This window comes from Lepisma saccharinum, chromosome 3, assembly GCF_977018435.1.
Source record: "Lepisma saccharinum chromosome 3, izLepSacc3.1, whole genome shotgun sequence".
NCBI classification, from domain to species: domain Eukaryota; kingdom Metazoa; phylum Arthropoda; class Insecta; order Zygentoma; family Lepismatidae; genus Lepisma; species Lepisma saccharinum.
In genome coordinates, this window is record NC_139231.1 from 59,152,712 (window position 1) to 59,177,633 (window position 24,922).

A 24,922-nucleotide genomic window follows, 5' to 3' on the forward strand; every position below is an offset into this window, starting at 1 on the left:
GGTAAACAAAAAATAGTTACATGAAATGTAAAATAAAATTTATAATTTGAAATTTGCTTACCCAGTGCGTGTTACTTGAAAATCTCTTTGAGCCAATTTTAAAACTTCTTCTTCTTCTGCAGCTTCAACAATCACAATTGCCAGGATGTTATTAAAATTGTGATTCTGGATGTTCCAAAAAACCATCTTATACAAATACAGAATCATTTTAAGAATTTGATAGAAGAATAGAAGAATATTAATGAATGTACAATATATTGCACACTATGCACTAATGGGTTAAATACGCCACTGGTCTTTCACGTTATTAGGATGCAGTTTTCCATATTTTTTACTACATGATATGTTTCCTTCGTGATTAAATAGCATGTAATGTTACAAAAGCCATTAATACTAAAATTTATGGTAAAACTTTGATAGCTTCCCAACACCTCTCACTCTTTTATTTGGTTATTTTTAACATTCGTACTTACCTATTCTGCATTGCGAAAGATTCTTCAAGGTGATATTTTGCTTTTTTCACGAAAAAAGTTCAATTTTTGACATAAAGAGTAACAAGGTATGGCTACAAGGTTAGATTAGGCCTGTTAGGTTAGGTTCCATTAGCACTCATTTCGTTCCATTTAGAATAGGCCTAGCCTAAATGGAAAACATCAGTTTTTCTCGATGAAAGAAAATACCAACAAGCACTTCTAAATGCTACAGAAACTCATTTCGGCAAGTAGTTTCTTGTGTAAAAATGAAGAAATCCGTTGGGATGCTATCAAAGTTTTACCAAATTTATAAACAACTTTGGAAAACAGGCTACCACACTTGTTTGTAAGATATTTTTAGGGATTCTTAAAGCGTACATTCTTGAAATTCGGTCCGTTTGTGACATGCCTACAGACTTATCGTGTTCAGTGGTTGGCATCGCTGTTCGTAATATGAATTCAGATTGTTTCGAGTTTTTTATGTTTTGCAGGAGGGCGAGATATAACAGTTCGTTATATTAGACACACTTTTCTTCAAATTTACAGGATAGCCATAACCTTTGATTTTTCTTCTATTTTTTAAGTTCTTCTATACTCTTTTATACTTTTTAATATGCATAAGTATGTGTTAATTCCTTTGTACTCAAATCATACATGTAATTAACCTATCCCATATCATAGTGCTATTTGTACTTATAAGATCAAGTGGATGGAAATGAATCATATCATATCATATCAGACTGTCTCGTAACTGTTAAACTAATGTAGTAGCAGTGTCATATTGTTGAATTGATTGAAATGAAAATTTTGTACATTTTGGGGGAGGGAACCCACATAAATTTGAGGGTATGTGTTAGAGTCGACGAGCCATATGAAAGCGGCTGACCTTGAACAAGCCTCGATGCGCAGTAGCAAAAGGAGGTGGTGGAGACTGCCGTGCAAAACGCGCGATGTCGTTCTTTTGTTTTACGAGCGGCAAGAATCGGTTTGGTTTTCGTTGTGACTGTTCATGTTTCTTCAGTGTGATCACAAAAATTTGTCAATATACGTGTGCAAGATGGCTACAGAAACACCTAAGCGTCGTATTCTACACAAACAAGCGCGAGATATGGTGTACAAAGTGTATCAGTTCTTCCAAAGTGAATCTCGCAGTGCAGACAGTGCCTTGTGTTCGTCAGGAAGCAGTGTTACCAAATGTCAGGGGCGTACAGCGGCTGCATGTGGGATAGGTCTGCGAACAGTTCAGACGATTGCGAAGGAAGCCAGGTCGTCGATCGGCGATACAGGGTCGGTTTCTTTTCGCTCGCCTGGCAAACGCCGTAATCGGCGAAAGAATGTTACGCACTTGGACGATTTTGATAAAGGGGTATTGCGTAATATTATATTTGATATGTACGCAAATGGCGAATTTCCTACTGCAGTGAAACTTAGGGCTAAATTGAAGGAAGCTATCGGGTTTGCAGGCAGTACGTGGTCAGTGTTAAAAATTTTGAAAAACATGGGGTTCAGATATAGGAAAGGCAACGATGGGAGGAAATTTTTAATGGAGAGTGGTGATGTTGTAGCTGCGAGAGTGATCTTTCTCAGAACCATGCACGAAATCAGGAAAGCTGTTACTGCAAATATATACTATTTAGATGAAACCTGGGTCAACCAGAATCACACGAAGACGAGCTGCTGGAGAATGAGTGATGGTTCTGGTGGGTTAAAGGTGCCATTAGGAAAAGGTGCTCGTCTTATAGTGTGTCATGCTGGTTCAGCTGCTACAGGCTTTGTGCCCCAAAGTAAATTGGTTTTCCGCTCCAAAACAAACAGTACTGACTATCATTCAGAAATGACGTCTGCCATGTTTCGAAAGTGGTTTTGCGAGCAGTTCTTGCCGTTTCTCGCTCCCGAATCCGTGATTGTAATGGACAACGTGAGCATACATTCCTTGCAAGTGGATAAAACGCCTTGTTCGAATACAAGGAAGGCAGATATTATGGCATGGCTCTGTAACAAGAACATTCCCCACACAAGCACGCAAACCCGAGCAGAATTGTTGCTGTTGGTGAAACATCATACACCAACTCACAAAAGTTACGAAATCGATATAATAGCAAGAGAATATGGTCACAGAGTTGTCCGTCTCCCACCTTATCATTGCCAGTACAACCCGACTGAAATGATTTGGGCCCAGGTGAAGGGGTACGTAGCTGACAAGAACAAGACTTTCAAAATTGCCGACGTACAGAAACTGACTCACGAAGCAATAGACGGAATAGGTGTTTCCGAGTGGGCAGATTGTGTGGCTCACGCAGTAAAAATACAAGAAGATGACTTCCAGCGTGAAATAGTCAGAGATGATGTCATCGAGAAAGTCATTATAAATTTGCAAGACACGGATTCCGAAGAACTTGAATCAAGTGACGAGGTTGACAGCAGTACGAAATGAGCGTTATGTAAGTAAATGGCATTTTATTTTTTTATTTTCAGTTCATGTTATGCATGCCAGACAGTTGTTTTGTTATTGCGAGTGGCACAAGACTGGCACATGATATCTGCGGCAAACGAAGTTGCCTTTGCCGCACCGCGACAGAATGAATCAAGTTCTTCTCTCGTTTTCTCAGTAACCAAATAACATATTGCTGTAAATATTATACGAACTTAAAATTTGGAGTTTTCTTTGTAACTTTCTCACTGGAAGTTATTTCAAATCTAATTTAATAAAAATCGGCTCGCAAGAGAACTTTTTCTCTATATAATAATGGTCCATAAAATATTTAATTTCTTTCACTTACTTTCAAGATTCTACACATTTAATTTACAGCACAATACGATTGTCTAAATCTTTCTGGTAATACTCGTGCAGGATTGGTATCGATTGTTGCAATAATAGCCGTGCAGCGGCAATTTACAATTGTTCGAATGTAAGCCATTATTTTTTTATTTTGAAAGAATGGGGAGAACCTCGAACGGTGAGTAGGTGGCAACAGCGGAAATGTATGTCCCTCTCTCTCTGCGCGGACTTGTCAAGGTCAGCCGCTTTCATATCGCTCGTTGACTCTAATTCCTTTGTATAATTCCTTTGTGCGTTCCATAACTCTTCAAGAAATGGCTTATTTTAGTGTGAAAACCTTAATGGCACCTTCAAATATGTTCCACAATACACAATTGGTAAGTACGAACCATACGAAACCCAAAATATCCGATTTTAGTGTCTCCGATATAACGAACTGATACCAATAAAGGAAAATGAAATATCTGGCCAACATTCGAACCTAGCTCTAGCAGTTTCTTAGCGCGTTAACCAGTCTGCTACGTAGGCTGGGTATCATATACTGCAACTGTTCTGTGGATAAACACGAGTTCATCCACATTGACAAGTAACTTAGCATTTCGGTAAATATGCGATAACGCCCGGACACCTTTCACTCGTAGCCCCAAAAACCATCCACGGATAGCCCCACAAACCATTCACACAAGGTTAGGTTAGGCCTGTTAGGTTAGGTTCCATTAGCACTCATTTCACCCCTAAATTCATCGAAAAAAGAAAGCGCGGCGAACATAGTTAAAATACGTCCGGGCGATATCGCATATTTACCAGTATTTCCTTATCTTGATAAGAACATTCATTGTGTTTACTTACCCGTGAATATTTCGTCGGTTCAAAATTTTCTCTTCCTATGGCTTTAATCCATAGGCTTCGTAATTCACTGTCCGATGGGAACCGAAAAACATGCCCTTTTGATTCAGCTCTTTCATTTCTTCGACGACACCGCAGAACGCAACACTTGTACACCATTGATTACAATGATATAAGTCACTTGTTTATTTGTATAGGTATTCATGCGTTCCGGTTCAACACATACCGACTTTAGTTGCCAAAGAGATTACATTCCGTGAATGTATAGAATTATTAATTAATAACAGCTTAATTTTACATCGAATGGAATTTATTTGCAAATAGAACTACATACTAAAAAAAAATACCCAAAAGAAATTCGAATACTTGTTTAATTGCTAGGTTTTTATCCGTCACGGCAAAATTGTTCTTATTACGAGGAGACATTTAATGCCGACAATAAATTTTAAAAAAATAGGACATATGCAGAAGATTTTTTAGACTCACAGATTATCGCATTTCGCACAGGCTAGTGCGCACACATTAAAGAGAACTAGCCTTCTCCCACTCATTATGACACTTTCTATGAGCAATTGTGTCTACACTTGTTCGTTCGTTGACAACGGCCGACAAGAGTGAACTCAATATTTTGCAAATATGCTTTACAAAGAAGTAAACTGCCGGAGTACTAAGGTGAGTGCACAAACGAAATTTTTAAAATGAAAGCAGTAAAAAAAACAAAAACTATGGGATAAAACAAAGCAGTAAATGCACCCACCCACTTAAAATTAATTCACATTACCCTCTTGGGTAAATTTCTCGGATCGGACAAACGGATATCTTCAAATTTACAAATGTTTCTCAATGCAGATTACGTAAGTACGAATATTCAAATTAAATGAACTAGCAAATTTCAGCCGTTTGTCCGATGCAAGAAATTTACACAATCGTGTCTTTGAGAATAATCTTACATCAAGTTAAGTATACCTTGACACCATAGGCGCCGACTCCATGGGGCTTAGGGGGGTTCGAGCCCCCCAAATAATTTTGCTTAATAACGTATTATTTTTCTTCTCTGAACTTAACTTTAAATACATGTTTGAAATATTCTAGACCATCAACTTTGGGGGAGGGTGGCTATGACCGGAGACAGCAAAAGACACGACTTATTACTATATACTAAGTATATAATTCAGTGGCGTGCGGTGCTAAATCAGACAGGGGAACAGGTGACCTGCACTTGCCCCCCCCTCCCATATCCGTCGTAATACAGTAGACCCTTATTGAAATGAACTAAATACAGGGGTGTCCCCCCAAGGCCAATGGCACTTCCCCTCCAAATCATATAATTTGTGCCCTTAAACCATATCGTAATCCCCACAATGTATTTAATTACGACAGCGTGTCTACTGAAAGTAATTTCTTTCTTAGCTTTACTGAACACTATACATGATCTGCCCTCCTTCCTAAACAGGGGTGCCCATCACTCAAAACCACCACTAAAATCGTTCATCATAATCGAGAATATATCTTGTCTTGTAATGCAGCTATAGTATATAAACTTCACATTCACCTCATTCAAGCGCCAAACACGCATCCTAGTAACATATCATTGCGATCGAAGCGAGCAAGAAAATCTTTAAATCCATTCCTTTGCAGGCTTTCAAGAATATTAATTTAATGGGATGCCAATACTTTCTTAAGATCCCGAGATATTTAGTATTTTCTAGCTTCCCCTTTGGCACGTTCGGGGTTGAAAACGTGTGGATATCAAATGAAGGGCCAGGGGGGAAAACGATGAATGTTCATTCGAGACGATTTGCCACGAAATCAAAAACAAGTATTTCTATTCATAAATACGTCAATATATGCCAAAATAATAATGCGTTTTTCAGGCACTTCTCACCGTTTTCCAACCAAGGCCGTTCTTATTCTTATAGTACAGCTTCTGAGCTATCAGATGACGCTGCGATCTCAAAATGGGCGAAAAATCGACATTCATCGTTTTTCCCCCTGGGTCTTCATATCGCTAAATGCAGTCTCCAAAATTTAATTTTCGAACTCTCTCTCCACTAAAGAAATCGCTTCACAATCTGAGATTTCGCCAAAGTTTCCATGAAAATTTTAGACTTACTGTTGATATTGAAGAGTGGATTATGACTCCTCCAAAAAATTAATTCTGTCTCCACACTAGAATTTCCTCAATAGTCTGTCTAAGACTATAGTAATACACAATAATTGTACAGGGTGGGCCAAAAGTCCCTTACCACCCCTTGTAAAAATCGTTTTAGTGGAAATTGATGAATAACAACCATGTGTGACCACATTAGGCCTAGGAGGATGTCATAAGGTGGGGGTGCCCTTGACGGCGGCCATCTTGAAAGCCGCCATCTTGGATACAAGTCCAGTTTTGTAAATGGGAAGGTAGGCATGCGATACATGATTTTAGGCTAGAATTTGATAAGGAAAACAATGGTGAAGTCGTAATGTTGAAATCTTCATTTGTTAAAAAGTTACAGGCATTCAAATGTTGGAATCACACCTTCATTTTTTATTTGTTGCAGGTGCCTAAATCATGCCACTAACCACAGAGGAGAGGAAAGAGTTAATAAGGGCATGGGGTGGCAGGAGTGCAAGGGTTGTAGCAGCTGAATTTAATGAACGGCACCCAGATCGACATCCTGTCTCTCATGTGAGTGTTGCCAACCTCTTCCAGAAATTCATGGATACTGGTTCAGCAGCGGACAAACCCAGGTCTGGAAGACCTACTACTGCAACAGACGAAGGCACAACCAGCGCAGTGTTGGCATCTGTTGCAACATCACCACACCGCAGTACTCGTCGCCTCTCAGCGGCATGTGGTGTCAGCCGTACATCCATCAGACGCATCCTAAAGAAAAACAATTGGCATCCGTACAAATTGCAACTTCAACATTATTTATCAGAAGACGACCCAGATCGACGCCTGGAAGCAGATCCCACATTCGCCTCAAAAATCCTGTTTTCCGACGAAGCGAATTTTTATGTGCAAGGAGAGGTCAACAAACAAAACTGTCGCTATTGGTCCGCTACCAATCCTCACTGGGTTGACCCCTGTAAATTGGTAGGAGCTGGTAAAGTTATGGTGTGGTGCGGCCTATGGGGTACCAAACTAATTGGTCCATTCGACATTCCTGGTAACCTTAATGCTGATCATTATTTGGCAATGTTGCGTGATCTCATCCTGCCATCCGTGTTGTCCGAGGATGGCACATTTCCCTTATTTTTCCAACAGGATGGTGCACCTCCCCATTATGGATTAAACGTCTGTGATTATCTGCATGAACAATTTCCTGGACGGTGGATCGGGCGTCGTGGTCCCATTGAGTGGCCGGCACGTTCACCCGATCTGACTCCATTGGATTTTTATTTGTGGGGTCATTTAAAGGCCAAGGTATACACCGAGAAGATCAGGAATGTTGCTCACCTGGAAGAAAGGATCTTTGCAGCCTGTGCTGATATTTTACCTGACACACTTAGCAGGCTCATGGACAATTGGGGTGAACGACTACACACGTGCGTGGCGCTGGAGGGCGCTCACGTAGAGCACGTAGAGCACCATATGTAAAAGTGTGATTCCAACATTTGAATGCCTGTAACTTTTTAACAAATGAAGATTTCAACATTACGACTTCACCATTGTTTTCCTTATCAAATTCTAGCCTAAAATCATGTATCGCATGCCTACCTTCCCATTTACAAAATTGGACTTGTATCCAAGATGGCGGCTTTCAAGATGGCCGCCGTCAAGGGCACCCCCACCTTATGACTTCCCCCTAGGCCTAATGTGGTCACACATGGTTGTTATTCATCAATTTCCACTAAAATGATTTTTACAAGGGGTGGTAAGGGACTTTTGGCCCACCCTGTGTAATTGCCCTCAATTTAAGGCACAATCCCTCTAACTAAAAAACTCGCAATAATCTAAGACCTGGAGTTGGATACTGTTCCCCCAAAGTTTAATTCACAATACCCCCAGAACCCCCGTGTCAATTAAGGTCAGTAGCGTGGCGTTACTTTTTCAAAAGTGTTACCGGCCATCAAACGTTGGCATCTCCACCATACCGCCCCCCCCAAAAAAAACATGCCTTTGATCTAGATTTTTTTTTCAATTCGCTCAATGATTTATTTAGCCACAATCACTCCTAGAAAGAACTACCACTCATGAGAGAGTTACCGCGAAAATCCAGTGAATAGTAGTCGAGCCTTGTCAACCATCTGTGTTTCTTTGCAAAGAGGTGGGAAGGGGAAGAAGAACCACACATTCGGGTCAGTTTGACGTTTCTGCGTTGAGCAGACGACAGAATTCCCCTCCTCCAGCGGTGGGAGGAAGTCCAGATGTACGTACTACTGTTGCCAACTTAGTTTTTTGGAGCAAGGTTTCTCCAAATCACGAATCGCATCAAGTACTTATCTTTTCGTCTATTACTAAACGGTGTCAGTTGTACTTAAATCCAGCTTTGGCTTTGCAGTCTAGCTCTTGTTGCTTCAGAGAAATAGTATCCCTGTTTTAGGCGGGATTTAGCTCTTTTCTGGAAATCCAATGTAACAACACTTGCTGATCCGGTAAGACGCAGCGGCAACAGGGCCCCTAAACAGGCATATGAATAAACCCCTAGCACACTTGCCTCCAAGTCTTTCCCCACCGTTCCCTTGCATTGGCAGGCGGCCTTTCCTCTTGTTGCCTCTTGAGGGTAGAGGAACGGCCTGTCTCTTCGCTCTTGTCGGCTGCAGAAAAAATGTCCTCTGCAATATACGCTCAACTGCAACGCTGTCGGTTAACTTATTTAACAATGTTGTTATTTTATTGAGAAAAAAACTTTTTAATTTCTTTACATTTTGCTGTTACCTGCGGTAACACCGGTTACATGCACGCCACGCCTCTGATTAAGGTCTAATATGTAAGAGTTGGATATTTCTCCACCCCCCTCCCCTTCGATAATACCCTTAAACACTTTCTTTTCTTCATCTAATGGATTAAATATGGTGCATTTAAGGTGTAAAATTTTTACATATATTTAGGAAAAAGATATAAATGTTGAATTTTATATTATTTGAAGGGACCCCCAAATCTCCCCTGTTGGCACCCCTCCTGACCAAATAAACATACGATACATATGTTACAAATTGTCAGAAGTAACATACATGAAGCACGTTAAAATTTGGACAATAACAATGTTAAAGCGAATATGATACTATAATGTAAAAATAACATTAAAAACAAAATTGTTGATGCACAACAAAGAAAATAATAATAAAAGCAATTTATGAGCGTTTATAGATAAAAAATGTTTTGTTGAAACCTGTTGCATCTCTCTATTTGTAGATTAAGTTGACTTTTTTGTAGAGTTGAGCATTCTTGTAATTCAAACGTCCTCAATGCAATAATGGCATTCAGATGGCCGAGTTTTTTCATGACGTCCGCTAGATTTGTAGAAATTGTGACAAAACCCGAACTGTTCCAAACTCCCATCTCAGGAACAAACAAGTACAACAATAATTTGCCGCTGGAAGAGTATCCAGTTAATCATTTTACAGAGTTGTAGTAACTTTTTATAAAATGCCTTGTGTACGATTTCGTTTTTGTTTTTAATTCGGTTGGGTAGGTCTTGGTTTGCTGTCTTTTCTGTAAAGTTCAATGAACTAAAAGCTTTCGTCTTCAGCCTGTCGATCGTACAACATTCTCAAACCTACGCTCGCAATCGCTTTCTTGTCCTGCCTCTGCGTGCGCCTGGTCTTGGGGCTGCTGGAACAGGAGGATGTGAGCTGTTCCCTCGGAAGCTATTTCGCAGCTTTTAGCCAAGGCATTTAGCAGACGATTAACTGTAGAAGATTTTTCCAGTTCGTTATGAATTTCAGGCAAAATTCTGCAATGAGATTAGGAAACTATAGACTTACTACACTCAAAACTATCACTACGACGCAATTAAACTTTAGCACATAGCAAAAACTCGAAGGAAAACGAATTCGCTGTCTCTTGTAGGGAGCAGCTATAGAGTAAAGCTTCCCAAGGTAACTTAATATACTATAAGGTAGCGCCATCCGAAAATTGCCGATCATGCACGAGCGCGTGACGTCTTATGGGAGGATCGGTTATGCTCGGTGCCCCTTCGGTTATGTTCGTTCGGGGCTTGGCCGAAGCAAACGGCCGCTATAATTTCTATGCGAGGTTCAGAGAGGGAAAGTGTTTTATTACTTTGAGGAGGGAGAATTATTAATTATCGAAACTTCGGGATGGTATTGAGGCATTCCTTTAATGATTAGTAACATGACTGATTGATTGAGTTGGTGTTTCAACAGTCCACTTTATGCACAGAAAGGCTAATCGGGACTAGATCTACAGTTTAAAGTGGGATCCGAACTACTATGTCCCTCCACCGGGTATTGAACCCGGGATTCCTTGATTACAAGGCAACGACGCTACCATTACGCCATCGGGGAGGCACTAATAGTAACATAATTGAAAACTCGCAAACGTATTGTGAAAATCCATACTTCTCAAACTTTCTGATCGATGTGTTACAAAGATAGTTGCGCATGTTTTCATTTACCATGTCTTCATTCTATAATCAAAGTATACTATAATTTTAACATGCTAAAGAAGAATTGCATGAATGAAAGAGTTAAAAAGGAAATGATCGTTTCATACATTTATTTTTATTTGTTTCACTCCGCTTGTCTGCCACTTAGGGCTAATCGCGAAGACAAGATAGTAAAATGTCACGTAATTGCCTTATAACGACAGTAAAGGAAATTATACTTCTTGAATAAAATGTATATTCCGGTTTTATAACATTATGTACACGATATTGAGCATTGTATGAAATAAATATAATGCCCATTAATGAAGTTTTACTACTTCGTTCAATTTAATATTTCACAAATATAATGTGGATGATTTTGTACCTTTCTACTCAGTGTAAACAATGGATGTCATACTCTCCTTTCGTGGAAAATTTTCTTTAAAACAGTAAGCTCTTTGTGGTGTAGTTGACGAACTATATACTTGTGCCACGAGCTCGGCATATAGAATAGTTTTTCCTTGTTATAGACAACTAAAATGTATTTGGAAATGTAATAGGAAAATCCAAGACAAAGTCCAAAAATGAAATTTTACTATTTAACGATTCATACCCTTGTACAGTCCTTCATTGTGATTTCTTGTAACTTATTTGCTATATTTTCATTTATGCTTCAGATATATAATATTATCTTAACCTGTTCTAAATGTCACATGTACAAGGGAGAAATATAATTATCAACGTTATTACCCTAATGTCAGTGAACATCAAGTTAAATCTAATTAATGATTATCATTAAATGGACAGAGTTAATAGAAAAACTATTCTCTGAAGAATTAATTATGTCCTTTGAATTCGTAATTTGGCCCAAGTTTAGATTGCAGGGTGATAATCTCTTCATTACACACTTTCCCCAAGATATTCGTGAGTTTTCTTGTTACATTGTCGGTTAGGTTATGTTGAAGATTTTGAACTTCTTTAGTTTTTTTGGTTAAAGCAAGTTGCAAGAGCTTGTTTGTAATCTTTAACTTATTAATTTCTTTATGTAAACGTGTGTTGTTCTTCTGTAAGCGATGAATAGTGTTTTCCAACAACGAAACATTGCTAGCAGTTTCTGTACCTACGTCTATTTTTCTTTTTTTCGGCGACATAGTATTTAGCTTATTTAAGGAACGTTTTCTTATTTCACACCTTTCGTAGTGTACATCGCCACAGTCTTTATCAGCACATCCTAAAAATGATTCATGTTTTGAAGAGGAAGGTTCAGGAGAATTTGCTACACCACATTCTCTATTATTTTGCACTGAAGTAATATGGTGTAATTTTAGTGATGGCACTGCAGTTGGCTTCAGTACTTTTTTTGTTGGCAAACACAGAAGTTCTGCTCTTAGATCTCGCACATAGTCTTCTTTACAAAAATGGGCACTGCATACTCTCGTATTTTAATATTAATATTATGTTCTCGATCACAAGCACGAATCCACTGTTTACTTACACGATTATCAGCAGGAGATCTATGATATTTTATATCACTTCCTTTAGTTTTTTGGTTATAATTCTCACAGCTTGTTACTGCACAATTAGGCATGATTATAGGTGGAATGAACAAAACAATCTCATTTCAAGAGAAATAATACAATAAAAATATATCGAATGCGACAAAATCAATAACCTGCTTGTTCTGATTTTTGCGACGTGTTAGTAGCTAAATGCAAGGTTATTAGAAGTAAAGGTTGGGCCAGTCCGTTGTTTACTCGTGATGACGAAACGACGGTAAGAAGTGAATTTATCAATGAAATGAATTCCAAATGTATGCGCTAGTGTTGCACTATGCAGATAGGAAAACCATACCAGAAACTGAACACACGAAATCGAGTACACAAATGAGCATTCCCACCCATTTACATTTTGTGGCTTTAGACAAATTGAAAATAAATATCGATAGGTACTTATTGTTATGCGGGACAGAATATTATTGATCGGAACGGGATTTTTTTTTTAAATCGCGTCATTCGGGACGGGAAATATTCGCAATTTCTCGACTAGGTAAATTTTCGGGACGGGAAATTTCCGAAATTTTCCGACGCTCTGGAAATTTCAAATTCTACACGTCATTTTCACCTTAAGTGGTTGTCTTTGTATTTCTGGAATGAAAACTAACAATTTCCGATAAGTTCCAGGCACTTGCAATGTAGAAAAGAAAAGAATGAATACCGTTTTGAAATGACCATTCGGTATTTCCCGACTGCTCGGGATCCAGAAAAGTAGGGAAGTCATTTGCTGAAGTCGGGATCGGGACAGAATTTTTCTTTCCGTTCCCGGTCCCGACTTTTCTAGATACCGCACACCACTTGTTATTATTATTTATTACAAGATACATCTTCCAAGTACGTTGAACTTAATGTACTGTGTATACCAGAAAAGAAAAGTTCAAATGAGCATTTATGTACGCTATATTTACACTACGCTATGCACTTGTATTTTTTTCTTCAGTGCACATGTTTCCGCGAATATATCAAAGTCTGCCTAACATGAAATGTAATATTGTACAACTTTGCTTTCACGCAAACTTGGCATAAAGTAATATTTCATTCTCACAGGCAGTGGCGTGCCCAAGGGTAAGTTGGTGGGAGTTATAACCCTTCCCGTTGGCCCAGTATTCCTAAAAAAAGAACGTCAAATGTAGGAAAAGATGGCAAAATGAGGGATGACTACCAAAAATAGTGTACGTAACCCCTCCCTTTCGAAAATCCTGGGAACGCCACTGCAGTCTCAGGTCAACATGCAAGGGCAGATTTTTTCCACCTTTCGATGTGTAGTCTTTAATTTCTGCAGTAGAAACCAAGTGTGGCTTCTTACCGATGTGTAAAATGATTAATACAACTTTTTGGTTAATAGTATAATAAAATTATTTATTTTATAGTTTGATGTTTTACTTAGGAATATATTAATTTTCAATTTACCGTTGCTACGTACTGACGGGAGGGGGGGGGGGGTTCGAGAGGGAGCGGCATCTGCCGCTACCTCCCAGGGTGGCAAAATTACTAGCGCCGGCCCTGGTGTACACTGTATATAACACACCTTATTACTGACTTCCTTGGCCCTGGATGTACAGGGTCAAGGAAAAACAAAGAAATGAGCATAACTTTCTCTACGGAGAAGATATTGAACCTAAACCAAAAAGAACACAAATAATAAACTCGACAATGTAAATTGATGAGATTTAGTAAATCATTTAATGAAGCGACTAATCGCAAAGGACATAATCAGCTCAGATCCTATTACTTCTTCATGGTATGTGACTTAAAGTTCCCGCCTTAGTGGCTATCACATCTCCTTTTCCACAGCCTGTAGTACACATCCTCATCTAGACATTGTTCTTGTTCTGGTGTTTAATATCTGCATACTGCAACACTGTCGTTTTGTCATTTCACGTGACTTTACATTGAAGTGATGGATTCACTTGGCCGGTCACACGTCATCGCAAGCAAAAACTTCAACCGTTACCATGGTTTTGGGCCAGGGCTGGCTAAATGTACCCCGCACCAAACTTACTGCACATAGTAACGAGCACCGTCAAACCCGATCCTCCCAGGTGACGTAATGCATACGTACTTCACATAGCAACGAGCACCCCCTGAAAGCTTCCGTGGTGCGGGCAATGTTGCCAATCTCCGAATGCAGGATTTCCCTTTTACCAGTGTAAAATTTCCCTTTTTGGACCTAAATTTCCCTCGATTTTCAAAACACATCTGAAGCTGTATCCTTGTATTACTATAGCTGTTAATCAGGACCGTATATAAGGCGGTTTAGTGGGTTCAAACCCCCCATTGAAAAAAATACTAGAAACTGATCAAAGTTTCATAATATAATTATCCTAAAATAAAAACATTTGAATTTTAAAATAAAACACTAATGTATTGAAAAAATACCCAAACCAAAAAAAAATTGTCTGCTGCGCAATGATTGTCGAACTTTGAAACCCATCCATTGTCAAAGCTTAGCCTGCTGTTAATATTTTTCTTTTGACGCCTGTTTTGCCTGAGGAACAAACTTTATTACTATTATTATTAAATATTTATGAAAATCATAAAAGTGTGAAGTAATGGGAAGATATTCTCGAACAAGAGAAGATAACAGGGGGGCACCCAAGTGGGGTTGGGTACTCTAGGTTTTTCAAATTTTCCTGGGGAAAAAGATAAAATTTTCCCACTCGCCTCACTTGGGATACAAACATTTCTATGATATTCAAGGATTTAGGAAACAATTATTATTACCCAATATTTTTCTGGTTTTCAAAGGAAAAAAAAATACTCGCTTCACTCACAGTGCAAATATTTCTGAGACAATCACAAGTTCAGGAAACAATGTTAGCTTTATGTTGCTAATTTAATTTTCATAACTAAAAAGCATTTATGTAAAACACACATATTTACATTTCTTACGACGTTTCTCCATTTTTCTGTAAAAATAAAAGAAAAACAGGAACTCTCTGACAATTACAATTTAGTAAAAATTGTTGAAACCATAATTTAGGCACACATACACACGAGAGCTGTTTCATAATTATGTTTCGTCTGTTGACTCCCTCTTATAAAAATCATGGGTGTGGATGTTGAAGACATGTTTCCCAGATATCTTTTCATCCGCAGATAAATCCCCACGACGTTTTCTAACATTTTTTGGAGTTGCCGGTAGCGTCCTATCAGTCACCTCTTAAATTCTCCTTGCAATGAGACAGGACACACAAAGTCACACACAGCCACTAAGACACGTTCTGAAATGTTGGATGGAACAATGAAAGAAGTTGAAAATCGCGTCAGAAAATTCTTCGCAGGTGCAGCGCGACCCTTGTCTTGAGGCCTTTCTAGGAAACGCAACAAATATAACACTGACCGGTCAAGGTCACCTATAACAGGGAGAAAGAAAGCTTACTGAAAAGTTTCATTATTGCTAACTATTCATTTGGAAAAAGTACACGCTGAAAAAAATATTTTCGAACTTTTTAAAAGAATGAAACGAAAATGTGAGTTTGAATTTCGGTTTTTTAGCTATTTTTCATTAAATATCCCTTTTCCCTTTCCACCCTCAAATTTCCCTGTGCCGAGGGAAATTTCCCTGCTTTTGGCATCACTGGGTGGGGGAGGTGAGATGGAACCATGAGGATCGTTTACCTTCGCGCGTGGTCGGAAATACTCGGCGTCAGGCACTAGAGGGTGGAACCAAGGTAGATAGAGACGACGAGGGTAGGTGAAGTAAACCAACGTCCAGTCACGTTGAAAGTTTTCTTCGGCGTGTTGATTTCGGGAGAAAGAAGTGTTCTTATTATGTTAATATAGATAATTAAAATAGATTCAATGGGCGATAAGTAGGAGGGAACAACCTGTTCCCTCTGTTCCATGGAGGGACCGCCACTGATATAATTATTATTTACTATTATACATATATTAATCAGACATAATGAATTTAGACAACGACTTGTTAAAGACTAAAAGAATGCAAATATTTAGGAATATTATTGATGTGAATGAGAAGGCTGGTCATACTGGACTGCGACCACTTTGCCCTCGTTGGTGGACGTTGAGAGCCTCCAGTATGCAACTGATCTTAAGGAACTATGAAAACCTTCTCAATTTTCTTGAGAAATTTTCTGAAGAAGATTCTACTGACGCAGCATCAAAATGTGCTGGATACCTGGAGACAATGCTTCACTTCAAGACATTTTTCTTTCTCTCCCTCTACTGCCATGTGATGGATCCAATAGAAGAGGTAAACTGTAAGATCCAGACTCCACGCATTGGTGCTACAGAAGTGGAATCAAAACTAAAATACTTGTCTGACATCTTTCAAGAAAAGCGAATGTGTTTTGAGCAGTTCTGGCCGAAATGCACAGAGGGCAATCCCAGCCTCGTTGATGAGCCAGAATTGCCCCGGCAACGTCACGTCCCTAAGAGACTTGAAAATCCTGATGCTGCTTAACATCACAAGTTCCACTCCAAAATAGTATTATAAATCAATATACACTGATGTGTGTGACACAGCAAAATCACGTGTTAAACAAGGACATGAATCTACAGGACTACAAAAAGTAACAGCCATAGAGAAAGAATGTATCTCAGCTGTGAACAGTTGTACGACAAACTTTCAGCAAACACGAGAATTCTTTCGCCAAGATTTGGATGCCGATAGGCTCTCCTTACACATGTCCATGCTTGGTGATATCGCCAAACGGAAGAAAATGGTTCTAACTACCATGCGTGACATGAGGAAGTTTCTTTTGGAAGATAGCACCCTCCAAGAGCCAAATTCATGATGGTCCTCCGCACTGTGCCAGTGACGACATCCACAGCCGAAAAGTCATCCAGTGCTATTAGCCGACTAAAAACATATTTTAGATCTACAATTAGGCAGAATAGACTAAGCAGTTTAGCGGTACTCCACATACATCAAACTGTGCTTGATGGTCCTCCGCACTGTGCCAGTGACGACATCCACAGCCGAAAAGTCATTCAGTGCTATTAGCCGACTAAAGACATATTTTAGATCTACAATTAGGCAGAATAGACTAAGCAGTTTAGCGGTACTCCACATACATCAAACTGTGCTTGATAATTTGGACCCGAGACCGCTCGTTAATGAGTTCATAAAAAAATAACCCACTGCGTAGAGCAACTTTTGCTTTATTTTTAAATCATGTTCATATGTTTTTGTATGTCACTTTATATCTTAGTGTACATGCTATTTTTTTTATTATTGCAAAATTAAATTTAAAATGTAAAATATTGTAGCAAGAACAAAAAAGTAAAACTATTTTCCTGCGATTTGTGTTAGCATTTATGTAAATAATTAAATAAAACTGTTAAATATTGTAAATAATTTTTATTTTATGGGTTATTTGCAACTCGTCACATGTCTGTTGCAGACATTAAAACACACCCATGCCCTCGCCAGGACTCAAACCCGAGACCACCAGATGAAAGCGAGTTGAGTCGACCACCCAACACGCTCGGCTACTGAGGCCGGCATAAAACTGTTAAGTTGGTCTCTTAATGTATATTCATACTTTTCAATAAAAATGTTAATTGTTATCTAAAAAAGAAATGAGCATACACAAAAGACATAAAGAGACTTTGAAACATTTTCTAAACGTTTTTCATGTTACATTTCATTTGCATGAGGAATATAATAGCTGCTTAAAAACTGCTATACAAAGACATAATTTTTATTTTAAAAAAGGGAGGGAGTGAGTCATTCTTTCATTTATTTCAGTGATCAGAGCCCCCCCCAATAATTTTGACAAGTCGGCGTCCCTGCTTGACACCAACACGAGTTGAAACCCCCCTTCCCCTGCCTTTGCTCCTTGCCCATTTTCAGTTGACAGCAATACAGCAGTTGCCCCCCCACTTTGCTAAGCCCTGGATGTCTACCAAGAAAAAGTAAACTGCCCTTACGCCACTGGTTGACAGGTTTCGAAATTTTGGCTGTACGTTTTCATAGATTCTGTACATTTGTAACAGCCTAAAATTACTAAAATATTAATATAAATATTTGACATAGAATTTTGTTTGTGTTAGCTCAAATGTAGACAAAATATTCATGGCTAGGCTCTTCTTCGGTGATAATAGACACTAAGATTCTCTCTATTTCTGACATCTTATCTCTTTTTTCTGTTTCTCTCTTTTTGGATTTTTATTAGGGACATATCTTTCATCAAAAATTAATTGAATCTTTCCTAAGAATCTTCTGTTTCTCTCTCCTCTTTTATTTCCTAACCTCTACCTTCCTTCCCCTATTTGTTTCTATAATTTTACCTTGCTTTCTTAGTTTCTCTATTTCATCTTTTCTTTCCACTTTTATTATTTCTATCTCAATTCATCCTTCATGTATTCATTTTATCACTTTTTTCTCATTTCCTCTGTTTCCTTTACCATCTTTCATCCACCGTAAAACTCTTTCTCCTGTTTATCTCATTCATTACATCTTTCCTTCTCTTTATTTATTTCCCTGCCCCCTCTCTATATAGCTTCAATTTCTCGTTCTATATCTCCTCCTTTTCTTATCCCCATCTGATTAATTGTTGTTATTCTCAAAATTCCTCGTGCAAAATAGTGGACTCAGACTATTTCATGGCGTAACTGTCTATTTCTCGTTCTTGGTTTCGTCTCGAGTTGTGAATGTTTGTTTCTTGTCTTGTCTCAGTACACTCTACAGGACCAAATTTCGAATTCTGGTAAAGGCACGAATTTCTCATTCTGCTTTTTCCTTAATCTATTTCATCAATTTTCCATCCATCTTCACAGTGCCGGATCTACAAATTTTGGGCCTTCCCGCAAAATATTAGCAAAGGCCCTCTCTATCTATATGTATGTACATGCATGTGTGTGTGTGCAGCTTATGAAAGGAAATGTCAAAGTTTTTGCTGTTATTCAGTGACTTCAGTGTTTGTCTGTGTGTGGCCCCAAAGTAAATAGTAATTTTGTTCCATCCATGTTTTTTTTTTTTTTTTTTTTTTTTTTGGCTCTTGTTTCGATGTGTTGGACTTCTAGTAAGACCCGTTTCACTTCATTAACCCCTATGTATGTAAAGTTCCAAATAGAAAGCCCCGCACCACAGAGCTAGGGAATGAAAACTTGCGGTTAGAAAGGAACTAATGTTTGGTTTGTGACATGGAGCATTAAACAGAATTTATTAACATAAGATGCACTGAATGATATCAAACTTAAAATGAATACCGAATCATTTTACCTTTCATCATTTAGGAGCTTCTTCCTTTGCTCTGCAGTGCTATAAAAATCACTACGTTTATTGTTTTACACACACATATAAGGAATTTAACTTGATCTCCAGATGCATAAGATTTGTCATGGCTTCATGCATGCTTACATTCTAAAAGAGCAGGAAAGTCTGACACCACAGCAACTAAAGAAGAAACCCATCTAAGTTCTACATTTAAGTTGGCAGCAGATTCCAAATAATTTTGTTTTTTAGAAGAAGCGGCGCCAGAAATTTTTGACCAGGTGCGCAGAAGCTGCATATTGATAAATTAGGGTGGGCAGGTATAATTGTAAGACCATATTATATATATATATATATATATATATATATATACATACAGGGTGGTGCAAAATTCCGTTTACAACGCTTGGGAGGTGAATCGCCAAGTAAAAACAAGGAAAAAATGCCATGTGAAAAAATGTCGAAATCGGCACCGTTTGCGAGTGACAGGCGTGCGAAAATCGCCTCACACCATGTTTAAAGCACAATAACTCAAGAAGGAAGAAAGATATCAATGTCGGATTAAAATAATACAAAGAAAGTCGTGCCTGACGAATACAATGGTGCAGCAATTGAGGCCCAGTGTAAATTGCGCAAGGGGACTCTCAAAGAAAGTGGGGAATCCCCTGATGGAAAATATAGAAAATTTACTACTATTTTCTACATAACGTTAATGTTGAGATCGGAATGTAGGCAGTAAAAATGACGACGTATGTTCACATGTTCCACTACTGCTGGGACACCGTCCCACACTCGGGAAATAGGAAATTGACCCGATAATGACGCTACGCCGTCAGATTACGCTGAGATTGATTTCAGCTAATTGATACAGAAAGCCCCACTAGAGACGCTGGAACTGTAGGTCACCTGTTACGTATTAGCGTTGGTGGATACTACGTACAGAGTGTAGTCGACCGTTGTTCTTCATGTCTGTTCTGCGTGTCGCAGCGTGGAGTTTAGTCTGGTTGAATTGCGCCAAGGAATATTGTACGTAGAGTACGTATTCCCGTGTTCTTTCTCGGTTTGCAACAACTGCGTGGACCTGTGTGACATTACGTGGGTGCTAATGACGGTAGTTGTGATCCGTCACTCGGAGGGAAAGTGCCCCTGTTGCTGGGCAGTTCTCGAACAGGACAATGGCGGAGTACTCTACCCACGAGCTTGCTGATATGCATCTCGTTTATGGAGAGACAAACCGAAACAGCCGTGAAGCACGGCGTTCGTTTCACGAACCAATAGGCGGTTATCAACACATGCACTCTTTCAAAGACTTGATGCTCGACTGCGTGAAACTGGATCTCTACTACCCCGTAGGTGGGATTGTGGAAGACCCCGCACTGTGCGCACTGTGCAATTTGAAGAGGACGTGTTGCGGGCGCGATACGAGACCGTCCTGGCACCAGCACACGTGTCATTGCTCGTACGCGACAAACCGACCATAGCAATGTGTTCCGCGTTCTTCAGGAGGAGGGATTGCACCCATATAAATTTCATAAGGTGCACCACATACTGCCCAATGGACTTTCCCCTACGCATGGAATTCCTCCCAATGGTACTTGCAACAAACCTCTTGCCATTCCAGATTTCCCAACAATAGTTTTGTGGACCGATGAGGCAATGTTCACCAGGGACGGCATGTTCAATAGCCACAACAGCCACGTCTGGGATATGGACAATCCGCATGCAATCATCGTGCGCCATCATCAACATAGGTTCGCAGTGAATGTGTGGCGTCACGTAGTAGGTGACCACTTGATAGGCCCGTTCAATTTTGCCCTCTACTTTGTGTGGTGGGAATTATCGGGTGTTTCTACATGACGTATTACCCGAACTTTTGGAAAACGTGCCACTGGCAGGTAGACAACGTATCTGGTTTCAACACGACGGCGCCCCCGCACATTTCGACCGGGGAGCCAGGGCCTTACTCAACGATATTTTCGGCGATCATTGACTTGGCAGGGGTGGACCTTTACCGTGGCCACCTGGTTCCCCCGACCTCACACCACTGGATTTCTTTGTATGGGGAGAAATGAAAAGGCTCGTGAATGAAACCCTTGTGGAAAGTGCTCAGGACCTCGTTGCTCGTGTTAGTGCCGCTACTGGGACAATTGGTGACATGCCATAGGTATTTGTGCATACCAGATAATCAGTGCTTCGCCGATGCCATCTTTGTCTTGAAGTCAATGGCGGACATTTTCAACAACGTCTCTGAGTATACCGGTGATTGTGAGCCCCTATCAGCACCGCATAGTGTCCTTTAGTGAAAGGTGCGAGTGAAGATGCTGAAGATCGCTGTACTTCATACCATCGATCTGTATGTGCGGAGGTTGTGCGCTTCTCAATGGAATCCCTTCAAGATGTGCTGTGCCTGGAAATGTTACATGCCATTGTGTGCGTTTTCTCGCCATTCTCCGTCTTCATTCCTTCGAGGATTACGCACATTCTTTAGGGAGCTCTCTTGTAGTATGTACAGCCTGATGTCATGTAGCCATTGTTTAACTTTTGTTTTTCGTACTGCAAAGTAGTGTGTCAACATTAAGGGATTGAAAACATTTTTTTTTATGATTTTCCGGTATTTTTTTCCATTTGGGATGGTGTCCCAGCAGTAGTGGGACTTGCGACAACTTGGTTTCTTTTCTTTTCGTACCGCAGTGTGAACCGTGTACAACAGAAGATTTTCAGTTATTTTCTTTTTTCCCGGGTGTGGGACGGTGTCCCAGCAGTAATGGGACATGTGGACATACGTCGTCATTTTTTACTGCCTACATTCCGATCTCAACATTATGTTGAAAATAGTAGTAAATTTCCTATATTTTCCATCAGGGGATTCCCCACTTTCTTTGAGAATCCCCTTGCGCAATTTACACTGGGCCTCAATTGCTGCACCATTGTATTTGTCAGGCACGACTTTATTTGTATTATTTTAATCCGACATTGATATCTTTCTTCCTTCTTGAGTTATTGTACTTTACACATGGTGTGAGGCGATTTTCGCACGCCTGTCACTCGCAAACGGTGCCGATTTCGACATTTTTTCACATGGCATTTTTTCCTTGTTTCTACTTGGCGATTCACCTCCCAAGCGTTGTAAACGGAATTTTGCACCACCCTGTATACACATATGTAAGACACATATGCACAGGAGGTATCCCCTTCTCTCTTACACTCCCGATTTCCCTTCACTTCTTTTCCCTTTCCTTTTCATTTTTCTGTTTTACTCCCTAATGGTTTCTTATATCTTCCTTTCTCAGCTTGTTACCTCTCTCTACCTTTCACTTTCTCTCATTCCATTCTTCAAATGTTTCTCTTAACTGCCATGAACACACACATGTGTGCGTGTTTGGTGTCTTTCCTCCTTCTTTTCTAATCTATTCTCGCATCTTGTTTCACTTCTTTCTCTCCCATGGACACAATTATTTCAAATAAGTGTTTTGTGTGTGCGCAGCCATACACTCTAATCACATTCTTTCCTTCATGTCAATGTAGTTAAATAAATTTGAATTGGTTGCATCACACATTGTCCTTCAAGTGCAAAAATGTCAACCTCTATCCTGCACAGCCCCTCGATACTTTAATCTTGCAGGCGAATGAGTCTCTGGCACCTGGAACCACAGTCAAAACAATAATTTGTGGGGGGTTGTATTTTCAATGTCTGCGTGTATTTGTCACTTTCATCTAATCACCATTGAACCTCATTGTCACAATCAGCCAAAATTAGCAGAAAAGTGTAGAACAAATCAGTCGAATCAGCAACAACTTACTCTTCCAATAGTGGAGTTTCATTAGTTCATACCACTTTGAAAGTTGAGGTGGTAGTTTCAATTTCACAGTGTTTCATTGTTGGATCAAGGCAGCTAACTCCGTGACAATAATGTTGCTTTTCCGAAAGTCTCAAATATTTGTCTCTGGCAATACATCCTATTAAATGAACACATATTTTATGGTGATAATATAACACGCTCCCTGTCAGTTCTTCTGTATATTTTGTTCTACATTGGCATAATGGTGTCGCCTTATAATGAAGAGGTTCTGGTTTCTACTGCCCCCTCCCCTGGTGGAAGCCCAATGCACACTGGTTCGAACTCCACTTTAAACTGTAGGTTTAGTCCCGATTAGCCTATCTGAACATAAAATTCGACTTAAAACAAATAAGTATAAACCATTCTCATCGTGATTGATTAGTTCTCTGACACCCTCAAAACTAAGCTTTGCTTCCAACCTCCTTTTTTTTTTAATTCTACGTAAGTTAATCACAAGAAAAATCGCACAATTATGTAACCGATAGGCTAAATTTATGTGTGGATTTCTAAATAGAATTAGCCACCCATTATCAATTCATAACTGTTACATCAAAATTAATATATCTCAGTATTGTGGTGGTTATTGTGATTGCTTCTTATTAGTATTTATTAGTAGAACGAATATAAAGTTGTTATTTTGAATACCATGTACATATTTGAAAATGACAGGTATGTAAAATATACATATAAAAATTGTAATTAAATAAAGAAATAGATACTTCTGGAATTTCAATGTAGACCTAATTAAAAAGTCGAAATAATTTATTGTGTTGTTGGAGGAAGCAACGCTAAGGTTTTTTATTTGTTTTTTTTTAGAGATTATTTCAATCATACGCAGACCCAGAGCTTACAACACCAAGATCCGACCCTAATCCCCTCCACAGTTTCAGTTATAACTTTTCGCCAAGCTACACGAGGTGGTTAGTTATACGTATTTCTACATTTTTCATCACATCCAAAGTGCCTAATATTTTCTTTATGTGGTACTTTTCAAAGCAGTTTTTTTTTCTCCAGCGAAGGCCCGCAGTTGAAGCCCTCAAGCACACCCTAAATCCTGATCTCATTTTGACCATACCCTGCATACTATTGCGCCTCCTAAGCCCACTAGCTGTTTCTAATCATAGCAGTATTCAATTTGTCACATTTTTCTTGTTTCAAGATCTCTAGTAATTCCATTTGCTTTCTAATTTCAAAGTTAAATCAGCTTTTTATGGGATGATGATATGTGAACATTTCTTGCCCATCCCTATCGCCCTCCCTGGTGTTTAGGGACTAGTTGAAAACATTTTGTATAATGAGTCAAGGTTCTGAATGAACATCAACTACATCATGAACAGTCTCTCCTAATTTGTGATTCAAGTAATAAATGACAACTAAGTTCTTACTGAATGTAGCTTTAAGAATCTATGCAGTTCCCTTCTAAGATAAGGTGAACAGGCATCCCGTATTAGTAGGAACAGTCAGTCCCTTTTCTTTTATTCTCTGTCCTGATTCTTTTAAAACTTAAAATGGGATGTCAAAATGTCCCCTTTTTGTGACTGATGTATCAGCATAGAATTACTGCAACACCTTCTCTGAACTATGCCATTGTTGGGTAGAAATTATTTCACATTTCAAATTCAACAATGTGCCATATTCCAATTTTAAAAAATATTTGAGTATTTCCTCTGTTTACCTGGAATTAATGCTCCCACTGAACGAGTGTTTCTG

At 39.2% G+C, this 24,922-nt stretch overlaps 1 protein-coding gene across 1 annotated transcript in view; it reads right to left on the minus strand.

Moving 5' to 3' along the window:
* Nucleotides 1-24,922, minus strand: part of LOC145985549 (uncharacterized) — a 105,926-nt gene that overhangs the window by 66,565 nt on the left and 14,439 nt on the right. The gene's annotated exons all lie outside the window — the stretch shown is intronic.